Source organism: Nycticebus coucang, chromosome 13, assembly GCF_027406575.1.
Source record: "Nycticebus coucang isolate mNycCou1 chromosome 13, mNycCou1.pri, whole genome shotgun sequence".
Taxonomy (NCBI): Eukaryota; Metazoa; Chordata; class Mammalia; order Primates; family Lorisidae; genus Nycticebus; species Nycticebus coucang.
In genome coordinates, this window is record NC_069792.1 from 22,311,020 (window position 1) to 22,333,971 (window position 22,952).

General features: G+C 36.6%; 1 long non-coding RNA gene across 1 annotated transcript in view; it reads left to right on the forward strand.

Moving 5' to 3' along the window:
• The window catches only part of LOC128564016 (uncharacterized), a 28,402-nt gene extending 9,905 nt beyond the window's left edge, over window positions 1-18,497 (forward strand). The window contains exons 2-3 of the long non-coding RNA XR_008373944.1: window positions 10,540-10,640; window positions 18,379-18,497. This is a non-coding gene — a long non-coding RNA (uncharacterized LOC128564016). The remainder of the gene's footprint in view (window positions 1-10,539; window positions 10,641-18,378) is intronic.
• The last annotated feature ends 4,455 nt before the right edge of the window (window positions 18,498-22,952 follow it).

Here is a 22,952-nt window from a genome sequence, read left to right on the forward strand (position 1 = left end):
AAAGCTCTTAAGTTTTCAGAAAAAATTTTTTTTTTTTTTTTGCCAGAAGAGTACAAAGGATAGCTGGTAACTGCTGGATGAATCTTCCTTTCCCTTTTTGTGTTTTTTTTTTTTTTTTTTTGAGACAGACTTTTACTCTATTACTCTGTGTTTAAGTGCTGTGGCATTGGAGCTCCCGGCAACCTCAAACTCTTGGGCTCAATCAATCCTACTCAATTCTGAGTAGCTGGGACTAAAGGCGACTGCCACAACATCCAGCTAGGTTTTTTTTTTTTTGGTAGAGACAGGGTCTTGCTTTTGCTCAGGGTGGTCTTGAACTGGTGATCCACTTGCCTCGGCCTTCTGGAGTGTTAGGATTACAGGTGTGAGCCACCGTGCCTGGAAGGGATGAATTTTCCTTCTGGTTACATTTTGAAGCTGGAGAATGTCAGTGTACCTCTGATTTTGAGATTCTGTCCCCAGTGTTCATTGATTTGAGGCTCATCTCATTCTGCCACTAACTAGACCATGAATAAGTCACTTGACTTTTCTGAATCCCCACTTCTTTGGCTTTAATTGAATTATAGTCTCTTCCTTGGAAGTTATCACAAGATGATTTAGAGAAAGAAATGATAAAATTGCATGTTAAAGTACTTTGGAAATGACTGGTAAAGATATCCAAGAGCTAAAACTTAACCTCTCCTCCCTGCCACATTCTAACCTATAAAGCAGCATTACCAGTTAAGTGGGGGCTAAGAGTATCAACTTTCTGGCAAAGATGTAGCCAATAGAAGAATTTAGGCATCCGAGAAACATAGATAGAAGAATGTGGTTTAGATTTGAGGCCAAAAATGGGTCCCTCCCTCCTAGACCAAATAAAACCTCTGTATCTGCAAAGTCAGTTGACTGTGCCATGTAACCTTCCTGTCCATCTACTGCAAATTCAAGGACAATTTCTGGGAGGCAGGAGGAACTGGAACATAGAATAGTAAGCCTCTCCACTGAGTGGAGCAGGCCCTTGCAAGGTGGATCAGTGCTCAGAGGTAGGCAGTGCAAAGGCTGCACCAGGGTAGGAGAGAGGTCTTGGTGCAAGGGCACCAGAACATCAAAAAGACCGAGAGGTCACAACGAAGTAAGCAGCACCCTGTGATCCTATCAAGTAGTGAGGCTGTCACCAGATTATCACCTGCCCCTCAAACCAGAGAGGGGACAGCAGAGTGGATGTAGAGGAGATGATCATAATTTTGTAAATATAAAATTATATTGTAAAATTCTGTATATATTAAATTATACCTATGATTTAGATAAGGTAAAATCAAGTCACAAGCATGATTTAAATTGAGTAAAGAAGAAGTCCATGTTTCTTTCTCACCGTGCTTTGAAGCCTCATTTACTTCTGTGTAGTATTTACCCTCCAGTTATTATGATGGAAACAGTACCTGAGGGTCTATCGGGAACTGTCACTGTCAGTAAAGGTGGAGCTGACCTACTTCCAAGGATAGTGGGTGGGCACCCTTTTATTAGTCCTCCTGGAAATGAAAACTCCCTTTACTGGAGAGTTTGTAGCTGAGATGGTATGAGATAGACTGAGGGCCGTGGTTGGCCATGTTGTCATCGTGAGGAATGAGTTGGCTAGGGAACAGAGCCAGCCCAGAGTAAAGTGATGCTAAACCACACCAGTCTGTTATCAGCTTTGGACAGTGGCCCACCTTGTTTCTGTTTGAAGTGGAATTTGTGAATAGTTCCACAGTTTGACAGTATTTTTTAATGTTGGCTTAACAGCCCATCATGTCAAAGAAGACCAAGAGAACACTGAAGGAAGAAAACAGATTTTTTTTTTTAATGAGCATTGTGAGTTGCAATATTACCTTGTTTCTGCTAAAGATAAGATGATTTGCTTGCTTCATTATACGGTAATATCAACATTAAAGAAATTACATGCTCATCAGCATTATAACACTTACAAGAACCAAAAATATTTTAAATTAGAGGGAGAGATATGAAAGGTTGTATTATAGAGATCAAAAGATGAAAAGAAAATGCAAAGATAATTCTTTCAGGAAACAATAATACCTGGAAACAATGCCACACAAACAAATTAGAAAGTAGCTTATATACTCAGGAAAAAGGCAAAGCCATTCAGTGATGTAGAAATTGTCGAAGTTGTAAGATGCTTAGACCCCTATAACATTCCAAAGTACAAACAGTTGCCTCCTTCAAGGGGAACCATAACTGAATGGCAGCTTGAATTCGCCTTCTGCTTAACAGAACAACTTGATGCAATACTTCACACAAAAAGAAATTTGGATGAATAACTTTGGATGAATGACTTTGGATGAATCAACTGAAACTACCAACTCAGCACAGGTTTTATACTTCATACAGGTCATAATAGATTTTCTTTGCTAGGAAGAGTTATTCCTTTTGGGCACTCTTGTGAACAGAACATGGGGAATAGATATCTTCAACAACTTTCAAGACAAATGTCATGAAGTTGGACTGAATTTGGTAAATTTAGTGAATGTATGTACAGATGATCCACCTTCCATGACAGGAAAGTATAAAATGTTTATTGTATGGATTAAAAAAAGTACTAACAAATCCAGATACTCTCATTTTTTCTTCATTGTATCTTCCATCAGTAAAATCTCTGTGCTAGTGATACTATTTTAAGTGACGCTTTGCAACGAGTTGTAAGTATAATTAACTATATGTGAGCAACTAACTATATGTGAGCAACGTAACAGAATCATCAATTTTGTAACATGTTGAAGTTGAAGGATGAGGTATTTGGTGTGGATTTACCGTATTATTCTAAAGTGTAGTGGCTATTGGGGGAGACAGGTGTTAGCCAAAATTTTATCTCTATGAGAACAAGTAAGTTAAATTTTATGAAGAACAGAATCAATGATGTAGATTATTGAAAGAGGATTTCTATACTAATGCAATATTTTTGTGTGATATCATGTCAAATCAAAATGACTTGAATATTTCTTTGTAGGGTAAAACTAAGTCTGTATATTACATGTAGCAAAAAAAAATCCAAGCATTTTGAAAAATTATATCTTTTTTCAGAACATTTCTTCTTTAAAAGACAATTTCTTTTTTTTTTTTTTTATTGTTGGGGATTCATTGAGGGTACAATAAGCCAGGTTACACTGATTGCAATTGTTAGGTAAAGTCCCTCTTGCAATCATGTCTTGCCCCCATAAAGTGTGACACACACCAAGGCCCCACCCCCCACCCTCTGTCCCTCTTTCTGCTTTTCCTCCCCCCCATAACCTTAATTGTCATTAATTGTCCTCATATCAAAATTGAGTACATAGGATTCATGCTTCTCCATTCTTGTGATGCGTTACTAAGAATAATGTCTTCTGCTTCCATCCAGGTTAATACGAAGGATGTAAAGTCTCCATTTTTTTAATGGACATTTTCTCAGGTTAGCAAAGGTCATTGATAAGCAGGATTTATTTGGTTCATTTGAAGAATAGGCAGCTGCTATAGACCTATTGGAGAATACAAGGAAAGTTTCACTGACTTTAGGAATCAGACATCACACTGCAAATTAGCATTAGCATTTCTAGTTGATGTCACCAAGGCACCTAAAGAACTACAGATGGAGTTGATTGAGCTCTCAGTAAATGATATTTTAAAGTCATTGTTTGATGTTAAAAAAGATCCAATTGAAATATGGAAAAATGAAAAAAAGGTAGATTATTTGAAAGAGGAAAAAAAAAGAAATATGGAAAAATGTAGTAGAGTACCTATGCTTTTGGCCACATGCCCCCCAAATGCTATCTTGCTTTTCATTCACTTATTGCTGGAAACCTAACCCAAATTAAGACACCTATAAGGTCACAGATAATTGATACCCATCTAGAGGATCAGTTGAAACCGTGTACCTCCATTCTCAACCAAACACAGTGGAACCTCCGTAGTTGGCCACCTTCCTACACTGACCACCTTCTCACATTGACCTAATTTTCATAGACCAGTCTTGCAACACATGTTCGTATGAGCATAGTAGGCCTATATCCTAATGCTGACCCCCTCCATATGTTGACTAGTTTGTTACAGTCTCTTGGGTGGTCAACATATAGAGGTTCTACTGTATTCAAATACTTTCCAACAAAAAGCAGAAACAACACTCATTAAAAGGTTTTTTTTTTTAAATTTTTGGGACTCATTGGGAATACAAAGAATTATGTTACACTGATTGCATTTGTTAAAGTCCCTCTTGTAATTGTGTCTGGCACCCAACACGTGGGCTGTACACCGTGATCCCCCATTCCCCTCCTGATCCCTTCTCCCTGCTCCTTCATTCCCCTATCCCACCCCATTGTATTAGCTCATCTACTGACTTCATACTACAGCACATCGGATTCTTGCTTCTCCATTCTTTTTTTAATCATTATTATTTTTTATTAAACCATAGCTGTGGACATTAATGCAATCATGGGGTACCATGCGCTGGTTTTGTATACAATTAGGGTAATTGGTTGGACCACACCTACAGTGCATCTCACAAGGGTACACATGAAACTTACTAAATGTAGGATATAAATGTCTTAAAACAATAACTAAGAAAAAGCCAGAAAGGCTATGTTAACCAGTGTGATGAAAAAAAAAAAATATATATATATATATATTTTCTTCTCCATTCTTGTGATGCTTTACTAAAAAGAGTGTGTTCCACCTCCATCCAGGTTAATACAAAATATATAAAGTTTCCATCTTTTTTAATGGCTGAGTAGAGGCATTAACATTTGGAACCGAATACAAAACCATGAGATGAAACTAACATCTTACAGCCACCTGATATCTGATAAACCAAACAAGAATGTACAGTGGGGAAAAGAATCTCTATTCAATAAATGGTGTTGGGAGAACTGGATAACCACATGTAAAAAAACTGAACCTGGACCCACCTCTCACCACTTACAAAACCCAACTCAAGATGGATAAAAAATTTAAATTTAAGGAATGAAACAATAAAAATCCTCAAAAAAAGTGTGGAAAAATCACTTGAAGATACAGGCCTGGGCAAAGATTTTTATGAAGAAGATTTCCGTGGCAATTGCAACAACAAAAAAATAAACAAATGAGACTTAATTAAAAGGTTATTTTTTAAATTAACAAATAGTTTTAATTTTTTTCAAATTATTAAGTACACAGTAGTTAGATGTTTTTTACAAAGTAGCATAAATTTTTAAGTATATCTAATTGAAGTTTCTAGACTGTGTCCTTATTTGATTCCAGCTAAATTACTGTGGCCTTCCAACATGAAAAGATTCTCCACCCCTGGATTAGACAAACCTGTCTAGGAAGGGCTTCGTTGTTCCTTTGCTGGGATTACTTAGCCCAGTTTAGGAAAGGGGGGGATAATAAAAGCTTTCTCTTAGAGTTTTGAGAATCACGTGGAATAATCTGTATGACGCACCCTAGACATATTATGTAAGTTTCCTTTGTTCAAGAGTAGAGTCCCTCTCAATTGTAATGAATTACTAAATGTGCTGAGATTTTGTCTCCATTTGTTAACCGTCACCGTATGGAGGCATTTTGGGTGGTCAGAAGGAAATTCATGAACTCTAGCTGCCTCTTCCCTGTTCCAGAGATAACATTTTTGCTGTGAATAATTTTCAGATTGTTCCAAATGCTATCAATCTGCCTGGGGTCAGAATCATTTACTTGTAGAGGAATATTGTCATCAAAAAGTAATATAGCCAACATCTTTCTGTAAGACTGCAGTTCTCTTTCAGAATGGGGTTTCTCAGTTCACTATTGCCCTTGCCGCGGACTAAACACAGATAAATCCAGTTGAGAGTTCCACAATCCATCTGTGTTGAAATCTCAGCAATTACGTTTGTGAAGTCTCTTCCTCTTGAGCCATAAGCCCTCCTCCATGTCCTTGTACTCATAATAAATTGGCAGTACATGCTAGCTGCTTGGAATGAAAATAAATTGTATGGTCCTAACATAATGGGAAAAACAAGAGACGTGCACAATACTCAGAATTACTAGACTCTGGAAACCATTATTGTTACATCCACAGCCAAGTCTGACAGTTTGCACTTGGCATATGAATTCCTACATGCTACTGCTGAAAATTATATGCAAGTGGTGTTGTTAATAAATTATCAGTTTTCTGTAGTATAAAGCTTGATATTCTGTTCAGTGTTTTGGATAAACTTGGTAAAAATTGTCCCGAATAGTGGTACATGGATCTTGTCATCATTTTTTCAGTTGTTTGAGAAAATTAGTATCTTTTATATGTTTCTGAAAGTTTTGTAAAATTGTCATCCTTTTATTTTCTTTGATTGTCTCTTAAGGTATTTATGTTTTTACTTCTTTAAGTTATCTCATGTTGCAATACTGAGGCAATCTGGAATGTGGGTTGCAAATTCTGCCTTGAGCAGCTGGCCAGCTGGGAGCCCTGCTCAGATACCAGGCTCTGCTATGGGAAAATACAATCCATCTCCCCAGTGACGACCGCTATAGATTCGATATGTTTAAAGGAAAAACCTGTATATTTTAATGGTAGCTATTGAGATCCCATCTGGTAAAGATGTTTCAACTCAAATATTTGCATGAAACAAGAGAAAGAAAGACAATAAATTATTAATTTAAAAATTTATGGTAATACCGATTTGATCCACAATAGATTAATCAAGGTATTACAAATCTCATTGTCTTCAGATTTTACGATTAATTTAGGTGAAATTAAGAAGGCATGTATTAGGCAGAACATAACACTAATTTACTCACTGATATGTTAATATTTTATTTTTGTGATAATTCAGGCATTAAACTATTATAAATTTCTAGAAAGGAAAAAAATTAGATTTTGTTTTATCTCATTAAGTGATCATTATCAAGCCATTTAGACCAGGCGTCCTCAAACTGCGGCCCGCGGGCCACATGAAGCAGTGTGAATTGTATTTGTTCCCATTTTGTTTTTTACTTCAAAATAAGATATGTGCAGTGTGCATAGGAATTTGTTTATAGTGTTTTTTTTAAACTATAGTCTGGCCCTCCAACGGTCTGAGGGACAGTGAATTGGTCCCCTGTTTAAAAAGTTTGAGGACGCCTGATTTAGACTGTGTTTACTCCAGTGGTGTATGGATACGGTAAGGCCTCCACTTATTCTCTTAACAGAAATATTCCTTGGGTAATATTTGTACTGTGCCATGAATTCCTCCAAAATACACAAATTGCTTCCCCAAATTCAAGTAAATGTGCTAAATCAATTTCATGTAATACACACAATAAAACGGTTTCCCTTCATAATTACCTTAAAGTAACACAATTATTAAATGTCGTGTAATGAGTCCTCTGAACTAAAATAGCTCCCTCTAATTCGACTTTGTCAACTTTCCATGTATTTTCTTTGTGTGAGTACATTTTATCAGAGAGACATAATAAATATTTATACACTAATGGAAAAATAGTCATACTGAACCAAATAAAGCAAGGAAAGGAAAGAATTAACAGAGAAATTCCATGGATTTTGTGGATGAGACAGCATATATAATATTATACCTCACATTATCATAACTCACATAGCCTTCTTACTTTTTTAACGAGTGACAATAGTAAATCTGGAAAACATCTGCCTTGAAAAAGAACACTAACTGCTTACAACTTAAAAAATCTTGCTTGGCTATCACTGAGTAGCAGCCATGCATATCACATTGTGGTATGAGTTGTCTTGGTTGCAAGAAACGAATATTCTCATGTTTGATTTGAAATTGTCTAGGACAGGATCCCAGCATAAGTCAAATCATTGTGAAGCCACAGTTGGAATAAAGACATGATTTACTATTAGCAGATCTTCAACAGTGCTACTCAATTCCCGCAATTCATTTTGACCTGATGAAGGAAGTTTAGTAAATTATTTCATGATATTGTGCCACTTAAAAAAAAAAATCTGCAATATAAAAAAAAAAAAAGAAAATAACCACTCATTTGTACAGCTGACCTTTTAAATCGGCAATAATGTTTTGGCTACAAAATTAAAATATATTTCTTAAATCTCCTTATCACCATATGGGCAGCTATGGTCAGAATTCACTTATCAACACTTCCGCCTTTGTTTCTATCAGGAATAAGTACAATTTCCTTTTCCTCTCATTAGCAATTGATAGGCATTTAAAAGATGAACAAATGACCCTTTAGAGGAAAGGAACAAGAAACAATTCCTGTATCAATTTTTGTCTAACTTCAATCTCCCTAATTTATCCAAGTAGGTCTGAAAGTTAAAAATAGCTGTTCATTCATATTTGTTTCTCTTTAAAGTGGAAGGTCAGATCATTGTAGATAAACTGCTCTTGCAGTTGCATTACGTGGTCTCATCATATGAACACTATATTTTTAATTTCTAAACTGTTACAAAAGCATGGAGTTTGGAAAAATGTTAATAATTTCTTTCCCAGCTTGGAAAATAAATTTGGTCATGGAAAAGAATTTGTTTCTGGACTATCTCAGATATTTGTCATCATTTTAGATTTTTTTATTTTTTCGTTTGGGTAGTGATGCATTATGATTCCAAAGTGCGAAATTTTTCATTCAAGAGTGACTTTATCCAAGACATTATCTAATAGAACAGCTGGTACCCTTGTTCAGATCGACCCTGAACCATAAAAAAGTTTGCAGTCCCTGCAGACTTTTGACTTGTCTTTGTTATAAAGAGAGCTGGATCTGAATGATTTATTTTGACCATTTAGCTCATCTATTGTTATGTTTGATGAAATAATAATTCACCTAAGCTGAAGATAGAGTTTTTCCATATACCAGCTGGGTTTTAAATTACACATTTGGTTTAACCTCATTTTTTAACTATCCAAATGCTTTCAAATTGTGTGGCTCACATTTTATTTACATCTGTGTTTTTAGATAATTCTGTTTAGCTCAAAGCATGAACAGATTTGAGTTTTTAATCTCATTAGTTCCAGAAGACACATCTAGCAGTGTACAAAAGGGACTGAGCCAAATTTGATGGTAGCTTGTGAATATTTTTCATTCTGAACGGAATCATATAATGTTTATAGTTGTATTTTGCACGCAGGTACATTGTGGGAGAGTAACTCACCAGTGAAAATCATTCAGGTTCTTTGCTTCAAGTCTTTTAGTCACATAGTAAGAAATTAACAATGCCGTATTTGTTTTCTTTTTAATATTTCTCATATTTCTTACTCTCATACTGTAGGAATGCATCCTAATCCAAGGACACATTCTCATACATTCATTAATCCTTGTGCTCCAAAATGATTCACATGAAAACTCAAAATCAGATGGTTTCATGTGTTCCAACTTAGCTTTTGCTAAAACAGGCGTCATCCTTGAACTTGTCATCTGCTGAAGTATTGAATTCCCTATTTCACTCAATTACATGATCTTAAGAATGTGGCCATTTGCCATTTCTGTCTCAACTTTGAACACGTGTTTTCACATCCAACTGTTCAATTTTAGGGATCCCTCAATAATAAACGACCTGCCAGAGGAAAGAGTAACTCATTTAATGAGCTACCTAAATAATACATAAAAATGCTGTTTACATTTGAAAATAAAGTATTAATGAAATCGTTTTGGCAATAACAAGTTTTAACTCTTGAAAGCATGCTACTATAGTATCTCAGATACAATTTTTTGTTTAAAGAGTAAACTTTTTTAGCTGTAATAAATTTTTGCTTATTTATTAAAGTTGTAATTGAGGTGACATTTTTATAGAAAATCAGTCAGCATATTATTCTAATTTAAAACAGGATCCCAATGTGAAATATTGTTACTGCACAAATTTATTTTCATGTTTGTATATTGTGGTGCTATTATGCTTCTGAAAATAAAATAGACAGATGTTAGTTTCAGATACTTTTAATTAAATGATGAAATGAAATTAGACACATTTTTGTCTCCTCTGTTAGACTAAAAAGTCACTGGTTTGGCAGATAGTAGGGGCCCATTAAATGTTGCTGAACTGATGTGAATATTTTCTTAAACCATATAACCTTTGACTAAACAATAAAATATAAGTTTATACCTACATTTTAAGCATAGCTTTTTTGCTTTTCAGATCATTTTCATGTAGTCCTATCATCTGATACTTTTGCTGTGATTGGTGTAATAATTCTTTTTTTTTTTTTTTTTTGAGACAGAGTTTTACTATGTCACCCTTGGTAGGGTGCTATGGCATCCCAGCTCATAGCAACCTCAAACTCTGGGCTCAAGCGATTCTCTTGCTTCACCCTTCCAAGTAGCTGGGACTACAGGCATCCACCATAACGCCTGACTATTTTTGTTGCAGGTGTCATTGTTGTTTAGCTGGCCCGGGGCCAGGTTGGAACCCACCAACTTGGGTGTATGTGGCTGGTGCCGTGACCACTGTGCTATAGGCGCCAAGCCTGGTGTAATAATTCTTATTAGTACCTTTTCCTTGCTTGAATTCACACTCCTGGTTAAGTTAATTACATAGCAGGAACTGGAAACTAGTTTTTTTGTTTTTTTTTTTAACTTATAGGCCTTTTAACGTACACTTTTCATTCTTTTATGAGATATGTTATACAGGTGGGTCAGATTGCCTCTTTGTAGAAAAAGACTTCTGATTTCAGCTTGAAGATGAAGAGAGCTGAAAAGACTATCACACCCACCCTAAAGAAACTGACAAGGTAAAAATTAAACACTTTTCTTGAACCCAGGAAAGAACTGGGGTTGCAGGGCAAACACTACCCTGAAATCTGGGGAGAGACAGGCGCTTGCAAAGAAGTGGCCAAACTCCACATAAGCCAATAAGAAAACTCAGCTAAAAAATTGTAATCAACTTCTGAAGGCTGGGTGTAACTGTGAAGTCCCTGGGAGCTGCAGACATATGTGTGTGTAGAGGCTCACATCCTCTTGCAGGATATTTCTGTAAGAACTCAATCAGGCACTCTCAGGGAAAACTAGGAAGAGGCCTAGAAAAACTTGCCCCATGACACTGGCTGGAGCAGGAGATCAAAAGCCACTGCAGTAACCCTGCCAGACTCATCTTCTGTATCATCTCAAAGGAACAGAAACTGTATTATGCAGGGAGAAGGGAACAAAGTACAGAAGGAGGGCCCTGAGGGATGAGTGGGAATATGTGCTAGTCCCAGCTTCGCCTCTGGAGAAGGAGCAGGGGTACCCAAGACTCAGGTTCACAATGTCTGCCTAAATCATAGCTTAATAAGAACATCATAGAACACCTCCTTCCTCTACTCCCCCGCCTCCATCACTCTGCAAATGTCGAATAAAATTGAGAGTGGAATAGAGCTTGGAGGGCTGCAAGAGATAGATTCTCTATTGCACAAAGGCACTGGTGGGGAAGCCCAAACTAAGCAGGAAGCAAACTTCAACCCTGTCTCTTCACCCTGTGGATCGTTGGCTTCATCGTGCAGGAAGTTTTTTTTTTTTTTATTTTGTATGGTTCCATTTATTTTTGTTTTTATTGCCTGTGCTTTTGAGTTTTTACCCATAAAATCTTTGCCTAGACAAATGTCCTGGTGTGTTTATGTTTTATCCTAGTAATTTAATAGCTTTGAGGTTTATGTTTAATACTTTTCATACACCTCGAGTTGATTTTTGTATATAGTGAGAGACAGGGGTCTATAAATAGCCAATTTTTCTAGCACCATTTATTGAAGGGTGTATCTTTCCCCCATATATATCTTTGGTGGTTTTGTTGAAAATCAGCTGGCTGTAAATATGTAGATTTATTTTCAGTCTCTCTGTTCTGTTTCGTTGGCCTATATGTCTGTTTTTATACCAATGCCATGCTGCTTTGGTTACTATAGCTATGTAGAATAGCTTGTGGCAGGTGTTCTGATCCTGTTGTCAGTCCCTCTGTTTGTGTGCATATATGCCGAGTGACTGATGGAGAAGGGTGATCCTAACTCCCCAGGTAGTCAGGCCACGGTGGGCAGTTCTCAGGCTGCCCCAGTGATGTGCATGAGTACAGGCTATGGTGAGTGGGGCAAAGACATCTTCAGGTGTCCAGATTGCATGCTTGGGCACCAGCAGTGGCAGGCATTTTGGGCCTATTGTTCAGCCCCGCTTATGGTGTGCATGTGTGCCTATGGCAATCAACAGGATGGGGAAGCATGCATACTCCTGGCTGGTGTGCTCAGGTGGCAGTAGCCCTCCAGGTGCAGGCATGTACACATCATCCGTGCTGCTGGACAGGCGGGGCTGCTGTCAGTGGTCCAGCCTCAGCGGGTGCCGATCAGGCTCTGCAGAGCACATGTTTTGGCTCCTTTTCTCCTCAGTGTGCTACACCATCTATTCTCCAGAGTGCATGTCAGGGACCCGCCACCTCACTGGGCCCAATTTGCATCATGTTTCTGCAGCCCTCTGGTAGACTCAGGGATGTCAGCAGGACTCGACAGATGTGAAGAGGCAGAAGCTATTGAGCCTCAGGTAGGATGCAGTTTGATGGGATCTGGGCTCTCAAAATGGCACTGTGATGCAGCTTCTTGGGTCTGAGGTGGTGCGTGTGACCCAACATAAGCTCTGTCTCTGGGGCAATGCCATTGCATGGACTCCAGGCAGCTTCCTATATTAGCCACAAGACGGGCAAGTGTCTTGGTTTCTCCTGGCTAGGTATGCAGTAATCCTCGATGGGAAAAAGGACCACTAGGGGAGTTTCTCATGGATTCACTGCACTTGGGAACCTCTTCAAGCTCTTAGCCAACCCTGTCCAGACTGGCTGCCTTGCTTCCCTCTTCTTATAGGCCTCCAGTGTTTACTGTCATTTCTCTGATGAATTCCAGTGTTTTTTCTTATATGCTTTCTTCAAAGTGTGATTAGATTATTCATTCACAATTTTGGTTCTTCATTGTGGAGGAGGTAAGTTTGGGGTGTCTCTAGTCAGCCACCTTGAACCCTTTGATATTTAAAGTCTTTAGTGGTAAAGGCAGACAGTATGCTTTATCAGGCAGACCCTTTGAGCAGAGATATGGAGACCATAAAAATAAAATCCTAGAGGGGATAAATCAGTAACAGACACGAAGAATGACTTCAGTAGTTTCATCACTAGATTTGAATTTGAAGGAGTTTAAGACAGAGACTATGAGCTTGAAAATGAGGATAGATCAATAGAAATTACCCAAAGGAAAACAAGGAAAAAAAATCCTGTAGTGATCAAAAACAGAATACAGCATCCAAGAACTGTAGGCCATATCAAATGACCTAACATATGCATAAATGGAATTCCTGGAGAACAAAGCGAGGAGGGTGCAGAAAAAATATTTGAAGAAATAATGAGTAACGAATTTTCCCAAACCCAGCACTTACATCTTTGAAACTTCTAAAAACTCTCAAAGACTGAGAGAAAACCTCAAAGCCAGCTAGGGGGTGGGGCAGGGGAATGATATATTATGTAAAAGTAATAAGGATCAGAATTGTATCAAACTTCTCATTAGAAACCATGTAAATAAGAAGACAATGGCATAATGTCTTTAAAGTGTTGAAAGAAAAAAAAAACCTTTACTACTATGCAGTGAAAATATATTGGAAATATTTGAAAGTGAAGCAGAAATAAAGATTTTCTTAGAAATACAAACATCGAACTAATTCATCACAGTGACTTAGTCTATAAGAAATGTTAAAGTTCTTTAACAGAGAATTAAATAAATACAGTCATAAATTTGCATTTTTATAAAGAATGAAAAACAAAATCAAAATGGAATATTTTGTCTTACTTTTCATTATTGTAAAAGTTCATTGACTACTTAAAAGCAAAAATGATAAGTTGTTCATACTATTATAAAATACAGTATAAAATAGAGAATAAACGCAAACAACAATAATGGAATAATACGAGGAATGAGAGTGTTAAACTGTGCGTTAAGTGGCATAATATTATTTGGAGGTAGCCTTGTTCACCATTACAAAGTTAAATGTTCAGAAAGAGGAATATAAATCTCTTTGAGGAGGACAGCATCACCACCGTGATCTACACGCCCTGCTCCTAACTCACCCACGGGTTGTTCTTGCTGACGAACAAGTTATTCAGGAAGTCGTATTTAAAAGCCAAGGTTTTTAAGGAGACTAGAAACATACCAGTGGAACCAGAAATGGCTTTTCACTGCATTAGCATTACTGTATTCAGCTGCGATGTAAAATCCCTAGGCAAGACACGTGCCACTAGAAGGAAAAGAAAAACCTCAAAGTGATGCTTACCAAGACTTTCAGAATCATTATGAGAGAAATCCCTAGTAGTGAAGGTTCTAATACTTAGGGCTGCTTGCAGATGAGAATCCATCAGACTTGCACAGTCTTTATGCAGTTACTCGGATTACTTCCATCCATATGGAGCCAGGAGTAAAGGCTAAAGTCACCATTGCAGATGATTAAATCGATGATTATGATAAATTGATTATCAGTTACAAAATAGAGAAATAGAGGTGTAAATAATAAGTAACTAGACGTGATAAAATGGAATCGCATCATGGTCAACTAAATTCAGAGAAGGCAAAAAGTGAGAAAAGCAGCAAACAAGAGCAAATGGAATAAGTAGAAACCAGCCAGCAAGATAGTGAATTTTAGCGCAACCATAACAATGATGTAATCAAACACATCAGTCCAAAAGCAAAGATTACTAGATTGTATATAGAAATAAGACTCAGTTACATGGTGTCTATAAGAGAAGCACTTCACGTATAAAGACATGGTTAGGTTAAAAGTAAAAGTATGAATAAAGGTACACCATTCCAACACTACCCCCTACACACACAGAAGAAAATCTGGAGTAGCTACCCTAAATTCAGTCAAATGGACTCCAGAATGATAAATATTGTAGAAATAAAATGAGGCATTCCATAACAATGGTTATATCCTCTAAGTAGACATTACAGTCCTAAAGGTGTATGAATTTACTTGTAGAATTTCAAAATATATGAGGCAAAAACTGACAAATTTATAATTATCCATTGGTTATTTCAACACTTCCTTGTAGGTATTGATATAGAAAGTAGGCAAACAAAATCTGTAAGGCTACAAATGATTTAAGCAGGACTATAAACCAGCTTAACCTAATTGACACTTATTACTCCGTCAAAGAACTTCAGAATACATGTGTTCTTCTCAAATGACCATGGACTCTTCACAAAGACAGAACACATTCTGGGCTACGAAACAAATTTGAAAGAATAGACATCATACCAAATATGTTCTCAAATCATTACGGAATTATACTATAAATAAAAAAATGGTATCTTGAATATTCGCAGAGATTGAAAGTTAAACAATACATTTCTAAATAAACTAATTAAAATAGGGGAAAAGATTTTATTTTATTTTATTTTATTTTATTTTTTGTAGAGACAGAGTCTCACTTTATGGCCCTCGGTAGAGTGCCATGGCCTCACACAGCTCACAGCAACCTCCAACTCCTGGGCTTAAGCAATTCTCTTGCCTCAGCCTCCTGAGTAGCTGGGACTACAGGCGCCCGGCACAATGCCCAGCTATTTTTTGGTTGCAGTTTGGCCGGGGCTGGGTTTGAACCCATCACCCTCGGTATATGGGGCCGGCGCCTTACCGACTGAGCCACAGGCGCCGCCCAGGGGAAAAGATTTTAACAGTCACTTCACCAAAGAAAACATGTAGATGAAAACAGACATATGAAAAGATGCTCAATCTTATTTATGACATCAGGGAAATTAAACAACAATGAGACACCACTATACATCCATAGGAATAGCTGAAAACAAACAAATATCAGTTAAAAAAATACAAATTGAAAATACCAATTTCTGTCAAGATAGTATAGCAAAAGGAACTCTAATGACTTATGTACAGTGCACTTTGGAAGACAGTTTGAGTTTCTTTCAAAGTCAAACATACTCTTATCGTATTATCTTACAATCATATTGCCAGGCATTTATCCAACTAATTAAAAAACATGTCTACAAAAGTCCCACACACTAGTGTTTATAGCAACATTGTTTATAATCACCCCAAACTGGAAGCAACCAAGATACTCTTCAATAAGTAAATGGATAAAAAACTGTTTATATCCATACAATTTTATTAAACAATAAAAAAATGAACTATTAAGCCATGAAAAGACCTAAAGTTCCCTTAAATACATGTTGGTATGTTAAAGAAGCCAGTCTGAAAAGGCTGAAAAAGTAAGATTATAATTATATGAAATTTTGGAAAAGTAAAAGCTATAGTGGAAGTACAAGGATAAGTGTTTCCTAAGTGTGCAGGGTGAGGTGAAGGATGGATAGGTGACGTGCAGTGACTAGGCAGTAAAATTATTCTATACTCCACTGTAATGGTGGCTATAGGACCTTATGCACTTGTCAAAACCATAGAACTACAGTGCAAAGAATGATGTATGCAGTGTCACAAAAAATCTTATAGGAAGTTGGAGGATCCCAGGATGGAATAAACAATGGGACAAAAGAATCCAACTACATTACACTGTATTACAAATACATGGAACAACCCTAGGAAGAGTGTATGTGTGGAGCGGGGGAAGGCACTGACTGATAGGTAATGCTGAAAATGAGTAGAGTCTCTAAGACTGTCTCCTAGTTGATGATGTTGTTTCTGTGGAGGTATGGTTTAATAGCTCTGATACCACTGTACATGCATACTGGAATTGAGCAGTAAGTAAAGAGATGGCAATGGTGGGAGATAGGTTTGTCATTGTTGGAGGGGGAGCTTAGAGCTGAACAAGGGGAGAGGCTAGAATAATGTAGTAATAGATAAGAATTGAAGACATCATTGTGAAGTCATGTTTCACTTAATACAGATGATCATATATAGAAAGATCTTATAGCTACACTTATACTCAGGTCAGTATACCGACACATATTTCCTTCCTCTGTTAGCTGAGGGCCTGAACCAGTAAAACTTCAGTAGTAACAAGTGTACCTAGTACCCAGATTTTTGTTTCTATAACTGTACCTAGTACCCAGATCTTTCATTCTCAATGAAACAGAATCAGGGCTTCTTAGAGAACAGCTGATTCTGGGCCTGAGGCAGGCAATATACAAGATGAGCTGGGAGCATATTCATCCTATGGTACTATAAACTAAAAAAACTATAAAACTGACAATAATGTGTCTATTAGACACTGGAATAGATGTATTCCAAAATATAAAATATCCATGAGTCCACACTGATATAAATGATTTAGTAAATAAATAAATGGGGAAGAATAGATAAATCTCCTATGTAGAATTCCAAATAATTTATGTAGATGTTTCCTCTTTAAGGAGGTAGTGAATAACTTCTCATTGTTTCAGTGTGAGCTTTGCATAGGGTGAGCTTTGGACTTTTTCCTAAAGTGTACAATATGGAAAGGAGGCATCAGAATAACTTTACTATTGAGATGCCTGATAAACACTACCTCAGCCCAGTGATCAAGATTGACATCAATAGTAATAGGTCATGTCTATGGCATATAACCTTAATATGATGTGATAAATATTGTACTTTACCTCTATTGACTTCCTTCCAAAATATACTAACCCTAGACTAATTGTGAGAAAAACCATCAGAGAAATAACAAATGGTGGAACATTTTCATAGGATACCTGACAAGTACTTCGTAAAACGTCAAGGTCATTGAAGACACAGCAAGTATGAGAAACTGTCACAGCACGGAAAAATCTAAGGAGGTATGATTACTAAGTGTAATACAAGTATGGTAGACCGGGAGTACTAGGTGGGATTCCACAATAGAAAAAGAACCCTAAGGAAACACAAAGAAAGCATGTGTCTCAGTTAATAATTATACATCAATAGTGGTTCATTAATTGTAACAAATGTACCACACTGATATGTTAATAGGGGAAACTAAGTGTGAGGTATATGGGAACTCCTTGTACCATTTGTATAATGTTTTTTTGTAAATCTAAAACTAATCTAATACACCTACCAGGTTCATCCCCAATCTGTGAATAAAACATAATCTCAATAAAAGGTTCTTGTAAAGATAATTTACAATAATTTAAATGATTTAATTTAAATATGTTGATAATTTTAAAACTAATTTTTTCCACCCAGGCGAGCAAACCCACGTGGCCTATGTGATACCCAGGCCCAGCATCTTTATGCTGGCAGCTAATCTCAGAGATAGAGAAGCAGCTGATAGAAACACAGGAACCAGATAAATCAGAAGATCCAGACCCAAGAAAGTTTTCAACAAAAAAATTAGCTGAAGCCTTTCATCTCATTGGAGCAGGATTTTCCCTAAGCTTAAAAAGCAAGATCCTAACATTGAGCTGTATCCAGAGCTTTTCTGTGCAGTTAGTGAGAATATCGGCTGCTACAAAGCCACTCATAATGAAAAAAAGAAAAAGGCTGTGTACACAACTCTAGATACCTCTTGAAAGAAACTGACTTCAGTGGTAAGTTCCCCTTCTCCATCAACAGAATCAAATCTTGATTGCCCAGCACCCTCTCCAACCTCTCCAGCACCATCTCTATCATCGTCCAATTGATGTCAACCTATCTCTGTCTCAGAAATGCCCCTTACAGTAAGCAAGATATGGAAGCAACATTAGGTGAGTGTTAACCTTTAAGATCCTTTCTTGAAATTTCTTATCTCCTATCTAAAATGCTTGTATGCATTTGTTTTCTGTTCTGTTTGAATTAAAAGAAAGAGCACAATAGTTTCTGAAACTTACCATTTAAGTACAGGGGTATTATTATTACAGTATTACACCGTATCATTATTACCACATAAGAGCCATTATAATATTGTTATTATTATTATCGTATATGCACTGTTCATCAAGGATCCAAGTTACACGCAAAGCCCACCTAAAGACATTCTTAGGAATATATCTCATCTATAAATCAGGGACCTCATGTATTTAATTTTATTTTGAGCATTATTTTTCATTTCAGTTTCTAAATGTCCCTTGTTAGTAGACAAACTGCAATTGGTTAGCTGGGCACGGAGGATTACTTGAGCCTAGGAGATTATAGAGAGACATGATTTTACCCCTCTGCTTCAGCCTGGGCAAAAAAGCAAGACACTGTCACAGAAACAATTAAAAAAATTTTATTTATTTATTTATTTTTATTAAACCATAGCTGTATACATTAGTATGATCGTGGGGCACCATACATTTGGTTCATAGATCGTTTGACACATTTTCATCACATTAGTTAACATAGCTTTTGTAGCATTTTCTTAGTTATTTTGCTAAGACCTTTACATTCCACATTTACTAGGATTCACATATACCCTTTGAATGAAAAAAATGTAATGAAGAAAGGCAATTGATTTTTATGTCTTGATCTTATAACCTGAAACTTTGCAGAACTCATTCGCTTGTTCTAAGAGATTTTTGTAGATTCTTTAGGATTTTCTACATAGACAATAGTGTCATCTGCTCATAGAATTGGCTTGTCCCTCTTTTCCGATATGCATGGCTTCCTTCTCACTTTGTCTAATGAAGTGGTTAGACTTCTGCTCTGGTGCATAAAGGTGGGCAGACATCCTGGCATGTCTAATGGGTAAAGTTTTCAGTTTTTCAACATAAGTATGATGATAGATGTAGACTTTTTTTTGTGTGTGGATGTTCTTTATCAAATTGAAGAAGTTCCTCCTATTCCTATTTTTTTCCCCTGAAAGTTTTTTTACACATGAATGGGCATAAAGATTTGCTCAATTCTTTTTATGCTTCAAATGATACATGTTTTTCTTCTTTAGTTTGTTGATGTATTGCAGTGTTTTTCAATCTTTTTTATCTCATGACACACTTGAACCTATAGCTAAACTTGTGTGGCACACTTAAATTATGTTGATCAAAAAAAAAAAGTAAAAAAAGAGAATATGCTTACTGTGCTTTGAAGGTTTTTCAAAAATAATTTAATTAATGATCTTTAAAAATTATCATGTCATACCCAAGATTCTTTCACGGCACATGGGTTGAAAAATCACTGATTTAGAGGATTACATTAATTGATTTTTGAATGTTGAACCACCTTGGTATACCCAGAATAAATCTCATGTGGTCATGATATATAATTCTTTTTATGCGTTATTGGATTTTGTTTGCTAATTTTTTAAAGAAATTATGCATCTAAATTTATGAGACATTAATCTGTAGCTTTCTTTTCTCCTGCTGTCTTTGAGGTAGGCCTTAATAAGTTTAGAAGCATTCTGGAAAATGTGTAATAGACTTCTCTAGTGAAACCATTCCAGCTTGGGATTTTTTTTTGGGAGGGGGAGGAGGAATTTTAAGTATAAACAGATTTATTTTATGGTTGCTTGTGGTATCTGAGAAATTTGTTCTTTTCAAGTAGGTTATCACATTTATGAGAATAAAGTTGTTCACAGTATTTTCTTTTTTAATGACTGTAGGATCTGTAGTGATCTCCCCATATTTTATTCCTAATAGTGGCATCTTATCTTTTTTTTTCTCAGTCTTACTGGAAATTTATCTATTTTACTGATTTCTATCCCCAAATATCAGCTTTTTCTTTCATTAATATTCTCTCTTTTTAGTTTCTTTGATTTTCTGTTCTTCTTATCTTATTTCCTCTCTTCTGTTTGCTTTGGATTTACTTTGTTCTTCTTTTCCTAAATTCTTGATGTAGAAACTTACGTTACTGATTTGAGACTTTTGCTCATTTTGGATATGCATATGTAGAGCTACAGAGTCTCTCTCAGTCCTGCTTTATGCGTCCCACCTGTTTTTCTACGTTGTCGAGGTTTTATTTTACTTTCATTGAGTACAATATATTTTTAAATTTCTTTTGAGATTCCCTCCCTGATCTGTGGATTAGATAGATGAGTTAATTTTCATGTATTTAAAAAGTTTTTTCCTGATATTTTGATTTCTAGTTGATTTCATTATAGTCAGAGAAAATATTCTATATGATTAAAATTCTTTTAAATTTCTTGAAGTTTGTTTTATGACCCAAGATATGATCTATTTTGGTGAAGGTTCCCTGGGCATTTGAAAATAAACCCTATTTTCTTCGGTTTTTCTGTGGATATTTTCTATATATTAATTAGATCCTGTTGATATTTTTTGTTAAGATATATGCTGCTGATTTTTCTGTCTGGTTATTCTGCCCATTGTGTCAAGGGATTATTGACTTTTGAATTATAATTATAGATTTGTCTCATTATCCTCTTAGCTCTATGTTTCTGCTTCATGTATTTTGGAGTTCTGTTGTTTGGTGTGTAAACAGAGGGTGTCCCCAAAGTGGCTCCTAAGGTTGCCATACATAGGGAAAAAGGGAAACTGTAACTCAATGTATCTTTCTTTACAAATTTCACTGTAAAATTTTACAAAGAGGTGGTAAACATATACAGAATATTTTGTACAATTTGTAATGTAAATTTTGTAAAGAAAGGTACATTGAGCTACAATTTCCCATTTTCCCAATGTGTGGTAGCCTTGGGGGTGACTTCTGGGACATGCTGTATTTAGAATCCTAGTATTTTTGCAGCCTTGTTCATTAATCTTTTTATCATTTTGTAGTATCCTTTTTTTTTGTCTCAAGTAACTTTGTTTTGAAATCTACTTTATCAGATATTATTATAGTCATTTATTTTTTTCTTTAAAAATTAATGTTTTCATGGTATATCTTTCCCATGTTTTACTTACCACCTGCCAATGTCATCAAATTTGGATTTCTTATAAGTACCATATGGTTGGATTGTTTAATTCATTTTGACAAGTCTCTGTTTTGATGTATTAGCTCATTTGCACTTAAGCTAATTACTAATATTTTAGTGCTTAATTAAGGCTACCATTTATTTTATTATTTGTTTCCCCAGCTCCTGGATTCTTACCCTCTACTTCTCTTGCCTTCCTGTGGCTTATTTGAATATTTTCCCCAAATTCCATGGTTTTTTAATTTTTTTTATAGTTTTAATATTGGGCACTCAGGCTATGGTACAATATATGATATAATCTGCTGGTACCAATACTTTACTATTTTGAGAGAAATGTGGGAACTTCACTTTTGTTTAGATCCACCTACTTTCCCCATTTTTAAAGATCAGTGTGGCATGGCACCTGTAGCTCAGCAGCTAGGGCACCAGCCACATACACTGGGGCTGGTGGGTTCGAAGCCAGCCCCGGGCCTGCCAAACAACAATGACAACTACAACAAAAAAATAGCCGGGTGTTGTGGCAGGCACCTGTAGTCCCAGCTACTTGGGAAGCTGAGGCAAGAGAATTGCTTAAACCCAAGACTGAGGTTGCTGTGGGCTGTGATGCCCCAGCATTCTACTGAGGGAGACCTAGTGAGACTGTCTCAAAAAAAAAAAAAAAAAGATCAGTGTCTTGAGCAGGGGTCCTCAAACTACGGCCCGCAGAGGACATTTATCTGGCCTGCTGGGTGTTACTGCCACAGCTGCCTGTCCTGCTTAGCAGCCGACTCGTCCTGGCTGCAGTGCACATGTGTGGAATGTGTGCCAACTCTCTGACTCCGCTCCTTCTCTCTGTCTCTCCCCACCCCTCCTTCTCTCTGTCTCTCCCCACCCCTCCTTCTCTCTGTCTCTCCCCACCAGGTGTTTTTGCCGTCCTGCTTAGCAGCCCACTCATCCTGGCCAACAGTGAGCATGTGTGGAATGTGCCCCACACTCTCCGACTCAACCTCCTATTCTCTGACTCCCCTCCTTCTCACTGTCTCTCAACTCCTCCTCTCAGTCTCTGGTGTAATCAGAGGAGTCACCAGGTTGCCTGTGCAGAGCCTGCTGCTGCCTAAGGACCGAGGTAAGAACAAGTTAGGATTTATTTTTTTTTGAAGTTAGGAGATCTATTTTTTTTTTTTATTTTGCAGTTAGTAGGGCCTTTTTTTTTGTGGTTAAGGGGGGCCTTTTTTTTCTGAAGTTAGGAGGTCTTTTTTTTTTGTAGATGGGGGTGCCTTTTTTTTTTTTTCTGTTTTGATCTTGTGCCTATTCAAGTCATTTGTTTCTTTTGTTTTATTATTATTATTACTTTTTGTTAAATCATAATTTTGTACATTGATGCATT